The following is a 6,822-nucleotide window of genomic DNA, read 5'->3' as shown; positions in this document are numbered from 1 at the left end:
AACATAACACTGTTAAAAAATTACTGTAAATTTTACAGTAAAATACTGGCAGCAGGGTTGCCAGCCAGGTACTGTAAATTTTACAGTAGTCGTACTGTAATTTAATTTACAGATTTTTCCTGTATTCTCAATTACAGTAAAATTCTGTAAATTAAATTACAGTAAGACTACTGTAAAATTTACAGTAACTGGCTGGCAACCCTGCTGCCAGTATTTTACTGTAAAATTTACAGTAATTTTTTTTATATTTTGTATACTGCATTTTTACAAAAAATATATTATATACTGCATTTTTAATACATTGTATATGGCATTTAACAATTATTTAAATAGCAAATGCACACTTTCAAGTAGTTTACTGTGCAAAGCAATTCTTTGAAAAAAGCATATGTGTATTTGCTATATTTAAAGTATGTAAAATGATAGCATACAATATATTTTCCCTATTGCTGACTTAACTTTAACTGCATAAGTGTTATATAATGCATAACTTAATTCACCAAAAAAATATAAAAAAATAACATTTTTAAAATCTAAAAAAAAACAGGTCAAATGTTATAAATCACTTTCAAATTTACATAAAAAAATGACATAAAAAGTATATTATTTTGAACTCATTTTTATTTATTTTAAAATTATTCATTTTTTTTTAAATGGATATGAAAATTTGGCATGATTTCTTTTTTATTACTTGGAACATAATGGCCATCATGGACCTTGACACAAAGAAATATTCAAACTGCGTTATAACCGAAACATGACCAACATGGTCATATTAAAACAGTTCACCCAAAGTGAAATTCTGTCATTTCTCACCCTCAATTTCATTCCACACCCTTAAAACCTTTGTTCATCTTCACAACACACATTAAGATATTTTTTATAAAACCTGATGGCCCAGTGATGCCTACATTGCTAGCAAGATCATTTCCTTTCCAATGCCCAGAAAGGTACTAAAAACATATTTAAAACAGTTTATGTGACTACAGTGGTTCAACCTTAGTGTAATGAAGCAATGAAAATACTTTTTGTGTGCCAAAAAACTAAATAATGACTATTCAACAGTATCTCGTGATGGATGACACTGCTTCATGAAGCTTCAAAGCTTTATTAATCTTTCAGTTCAAATCAGAGCATATCAAACTGCCAAAGTCACATGATTTCAGTAAATGAGGCTTCGTTACGTCATAAGTGTTTTGAAATTTCAATGGTTCGTGTGACTTTTGCAGTTTGATACACGTTCTGAGCAAATGATTTGAAACAAAAGATTCGTAAAGCTTCTAAGCTTCATGAAGCAGTGTTTTGAGATCGCCCATCACTAGATATAGTTGAATAAAATCGTTGTTTTGGGAGATGGGGGTGGGGGGTTGGCAAAAAAAGTATTCTCGTCGCTTTATAATATTTAGGTTGAACAACTGTAGTCACATGAATTGTTTTAAATGTTTTAGAGGCTTTCTGGGCATTGAAAAAAAGAAATGATCTTGCTAGAAATGCACGCTTCACTGAGCCACATCTTATTATGTGTTGTGAGGATGAACGAAGATCTTACGGGTGTGAAACGACATAAAGTAATTATTGACTTAATTTTCATTTTGGGTGAACTAATCCTTTAAAAACCACAAAGACATTTTCAGATAGCTATCATCATTAAGGAATAGACCAATATTGCCAAACAAGTCATACAAAAAAAAGTGATGCATGACTGACCGGAAGGAGCCGCGCACTTGCAGAAGTCATACAAACTTTCCATCAAACAGATAAAAATCAACCAAATAACAATTATGCTCCAGATGAAGTTCCATCCCCAGGATTCAAAGTGTGACTAGAAATATTGAAAAGAGTAAAGAGGACAATACATTAGATATATTACAAAACATAATAATACTTTCAGAAACAAGTAGGGGGAGGACAGATACAGTCAGAGACAGATACAGGGATGAGAGGTACAGTCAGAGAGAGACAGAGGGATGAGAGGTACAGTCAAAGGCAGATAGAGAACAATAAAAGGAAGACGCAATCTTGGTGTGTGTGTATCCTTACATTTCAGAAATTCCATTGGAATTTGCACAGAAGAGTGGCAACATGTGGGTTGACTGCCACACATTTTCTTCTGTATCACTTGTCCTGTTTTTATTTCGATGGCACTTTTCCCTTGGCTTTGGGTCCTCTCTCTGGATTTATGCCCACAAAGCACCTAAAGGGTCATGAAACAGACAATATGTAATTAAGATCGGTTTTAGGACCTCCAAGAAAGTTGGAGATGTCCACTAATAATAAAAAAAAAACATATTTAACTCAATAGCTTGCTGGTGTTAAATAGGGAGACAAATATATTCTCTTCTCGAGTTAAGACACATTGTTTTAAAGGCATCAACAGAAATAACACTGATAACATAACATTATTAAAAGGAATGTTCTGATATAACTTATCTATAAAATGCTGGTTCTGAAGTTGTTAGAATTCAACCATTACCTTTGAATGAACTCCAAGGTACACACTGCTTCCTCCTGATACTCAAGATTAAACTAGTAATAAGCAGCAAACAGAGTGGCAAGGCCGGACAGGAAACTGGGCTGAGTGCCCTCACACACCACCTCGCCTTCAATACTCAGCATCCAGTGCCCACTTGTCAAAGTGTCTCCTAAAACAATCAATATCACAATAGTAATTAATACCTATACCATTTTTTTTTTTTTTTGTATTTCAGATTTTTACATTTACATTACATACTATATTTAGTAGGGGTGGGATAAAAATGTGATTCTTAAATGTATCGCAATGCATAAGCAGACGATTCTGAACTGATTCACAAATGTCAAAAATAAATTTTCTAAACGTTAATTAATGTAATGTTGACGGAAAGTAAAAGGCGGATCTCTGAAACGCGGAAGTGCATGCCCATATGACATGCACATATTTCTTTTACTGTCTATGGTGTGTATCCACTGGCGCAGAGCAAGCGTTTTGAGACCTATAACGTTACTTGAGCGTTTTCAGTCCATTTAATGGAAGTTGAGCTTCCATAGTTGCATATGGTTTGTGGTGGATCGATTATGCAGCAAAATGCCTCCTAATGTGAAACAGACTGCAAGCACTTTGTTTTTGTCTTCCTGAACCTTCTGGTTGTTCGTTCATTTGAAATGACTCGAAAAAAGATTCGTTCATTTTGCTGAACGAGACTCAAAAGTCCGATTCGGTAAAATGATCCGAACTTCCCATCACTACAACTGATGATAAGATTCAAGTCATAGACGCAATAAAACAACTCGTTTGTTTATTGGTCAGTGTCGCGCATGATCAGTTCATTTGTTCAAGTGTCACCGCACTGATAAGGAGCATTTGTGCACCCTGTGCCAAAATACACACAAGATTTGCCGGCCGACATAAATATAGACACATATATATAACTAGCACATTTAATAATTTCAAGGAAAACGTATTTGGTCGCCCTAAGGTAATAAATTAGGCTAACTATACAAAGCAGACTTTATATCAAACAGATTTGTTAAAGTTTTCACATTAACGTTACCTGAAGTTAGCAAATGCTCAAAAAAAAATCTACATCTCACTGGTTACGTTAACCTCTTAGAAAAGCACCACTGAGAATTTATATGACACACACATCCTCCGTGAGCGACCCTGACTGACCGCGAGGCTTTAGAAAGGCGTTTTATTTCGGCGCCCGTGTTAACAGATGACTGCATGTGCAAAGGTGTTTACATCATAAAATAATCACGACGAAGTGTGCTGATAAACACTAAGTTACAGTGAATATAAACTATTAGCACTGAAACATGTCATTCATAACGAAGGATTCCAGAGATTTTCTGTCCATGGCTGCTATAGCGCCGGGGGATGTGTGAAATCCTACCGCGACCGCGCTACTGAAACCCCGCGCAATTCTGCCTCGCGCCCCGCGGACGGATGATGCTTGAATCTGGGGTTACCAATATAATCCGCGAATGTAGATGCATTCATATACTATAAACTACCAAACAAGAAATATAAAAAACTGAAGTCACTTACCACAGTTGTGAATCACTCCTCTTGTCTTTAACGTTAATCTCCTCGACCGTTGACGATGCGGCTCCGAAGATTTGAAATTTACAGCAAAATTCTGTAAATTTGAGTCAGACCTACACGTGACCCCAGAATGCATTGCAGTTTACAGCAATATGCTGTATTATTAAAAAACAGTCCGCGGCTGTAAAATAATGCTGTAATTTTTACAGCAATTCATTACAGTGTAACCATAAACACAGTGCACCCAATGCAACACTCAACTTACATATAATATCTCAAAGTTTAAAAAAAAAGTGGTTTGGGGGTTTTACGATGTAATTTCTTATCAAATAATATGCATATGAAATGCATTTCCTAGTTGACAATACAGTTGTGCCATGCAGACATATGCGCAAATTAGACCAATGGACGGTCAGAAAACTTTCTTTTTTTTAACTTTAGGGACACTAAACGCCACATCGTCATCACAAAGTCAAAATAGAGCTACATGAAGCTGCAACGCCTTGTGGTCAACGAGATAGCTTTCTAGGAAATGCAGCGAAAGCATGAAGCAACGCTCTCTCGACAGAGATATCAGCTGAATGATAGTTATATTCTCTTGCGCTGCCCCCAGTGTATTATATAAAGCATTCTTATCGTCTCTACTTATGATTAAAAATAGCAAGTCTCAAAAGAAGATGTGAGCGTTCCATAATTGTGATCTGCTATGCAGGTGACCGATTTCAAAATGCATATCGCACAAACTCATTCAGAAAGTCACTAAAGCAGCAAAGAGTCAAAACAGGTCAACATTTCGTATAATAGGGTTAAATAGCCTTAGTGTGTCTTCAAAGACCTTCAAGGGAACATCTTTAGTGAGTTATTGATCATGGTGCATCTCGAGGCTCTCCAGCTTCTAAACAGTGATTCTGAAGAACTCAACAGACCACAGCTATGTGCTTTTGCAACAGTTGCTTCGTTTCAACACTTTAAAAATGTGATAGGAAATGTCTCTTTAAAACCTTTTTTTTCCCCTCGCTGTTGTTTCCACCCCCTCTTTGATCAATTTGCATAGCCAATAGTTGTTCTGCGCGCGTCTGAGGCTTTCGGATTGTTACTGGGCAGACTTTGTCTGTGGAAGTTCACCTTGCCAGGAAGAACCTAATCTATTTTGCCAATCGCCTGATGAACGCTGCTGCATCTCAGAGTCTGCCGCGTGCAGATGCCATAAATAAATTTATACAAATGTAGCAGAGTGACAGAAATAGCCAATCTGCAGCCCTCTGAGAAAGTCAAAGATATCTGTATTATAAAGACCGTATCCTATAAGATAAAGTGATACAGGTGATAAAATGATTACAATTTATGATTAAAGGGAAAAATAATAATAATACAAAAAATAACAAATATATTCTATTAGCCTATATTTTCAAAGTTAGTCTGCTCATACGTCTAGTCTATATTTTTATTATATTACTGAGCCTTATGAAGTTAAATTAACAGAGCACGCAAAAATGATTTATTTCAGCGACAGCTTGGAATTTAGGGATAATTAAGCAATTCCAATTATTCAAATGCTGGAAAGTCTAGTAATTGCATTTCCTTGTTTAAACATGTGCGTTATTTAAACTGCAGTGTTACCCACACGCAGCCGACACGTGAAATTTCGGTAATGCAGGGCATCATGAGTGGGTTTCAAGACATCCAAATGCCGCATTAATAGCTTCAAACAATGGGCACTACGAGTCATAACACCATCAAGGATGCATGCTTTTTCTTTTTGAAAATATAAAGCTTTCCTTTCCTTTTTAAACTCTTATGGGTGGATATCATTCAAACGTTCTTTTTAAAGAAAACAATAACTAATAAATTACTAAAATATTCATCATTAGAACGTTTTATTTATTTTTTTAAACGTAGCCTACATGTGTAAACAAACGTCACATGAATTTATTAGCATAAAATACACATTATATACATATATAAAATATATACATTTCAGCAACGTTTTGACTCCCCCACTAAGTGACGTGTTCAAACCCTCAAAATCAACGCCTTTAGTTTCCTTTGAGCTCATTTCAAGACTCAAGAAGCCAATATAATATGAGCATCTTTTAAACTTCGTCGGGATATATCCATCTCAGTAAACAAACAGTCTTAAACAAAAAGACACTATAGAGCATCACATAGCCCCTCTCAAATAACGCCAAAAAAGTTAACTCGGGTCTGATTCTGATGACTGTGCGTGGTTCATGCCTCTATATTCTAACCTGACCATGCTGTTTTTTCGCGGAATAATGACGTCACACAAACGAAGCTCTTACTGGTCTAAGCAGCTCATGCTATTTCCCGGATGCATACAATTAACGCGATATCCGCGAAGACACACCCAAAGAAAGTTTGCCAGACCCCCCAAATATCATAGCTGATTTTACATTTAAGTTTTTCACACATTATCCTATGTGTTTTTTTCCATGGAAACTCAAAGAGCTTAAGTTTTGGGTTTCCATAAATGGAGGAAGTCTTTCTGTATGGTCATTATCACACAGAAAGACAAAGAAAACTCTAAAATAATGACAGTTATATTGCTCATAAATTAAAGGTGTAATGATACGATTAAATGTGTATCTCTGATTATATAAAATAAACATGATATTCATTTAAACACAGAAATGGCATCACAGTTCTATGAAACAAGCATCCTATAATAGGATAATAAGAAAACTAATGTTGAGACACAAATGTTTGCACATTTACAATCATCACTTCAGTTAAACTCAGATATCAGTCGTAAGCATTACAGCAATAATCTGCTGCAC

Source organism: Carassius auratus, chromosome 25 (genome assembly GCF_003368295.1).
Source record: "Carassius auratus strain Wakin chromosome 25, ASM336829v1, whole genome shotgun sequence".
In the NCBI taxonomy this organism is placed as follows: domain Eukaryota; kingdom Metazoa; phylum Chordata; class Actinopteri; order Cypriniformes; family Cyprinidae; genus Carassius; species Carassius auratus.
This window is presented reverse-complemented; position numbering follows the sequence as displayed.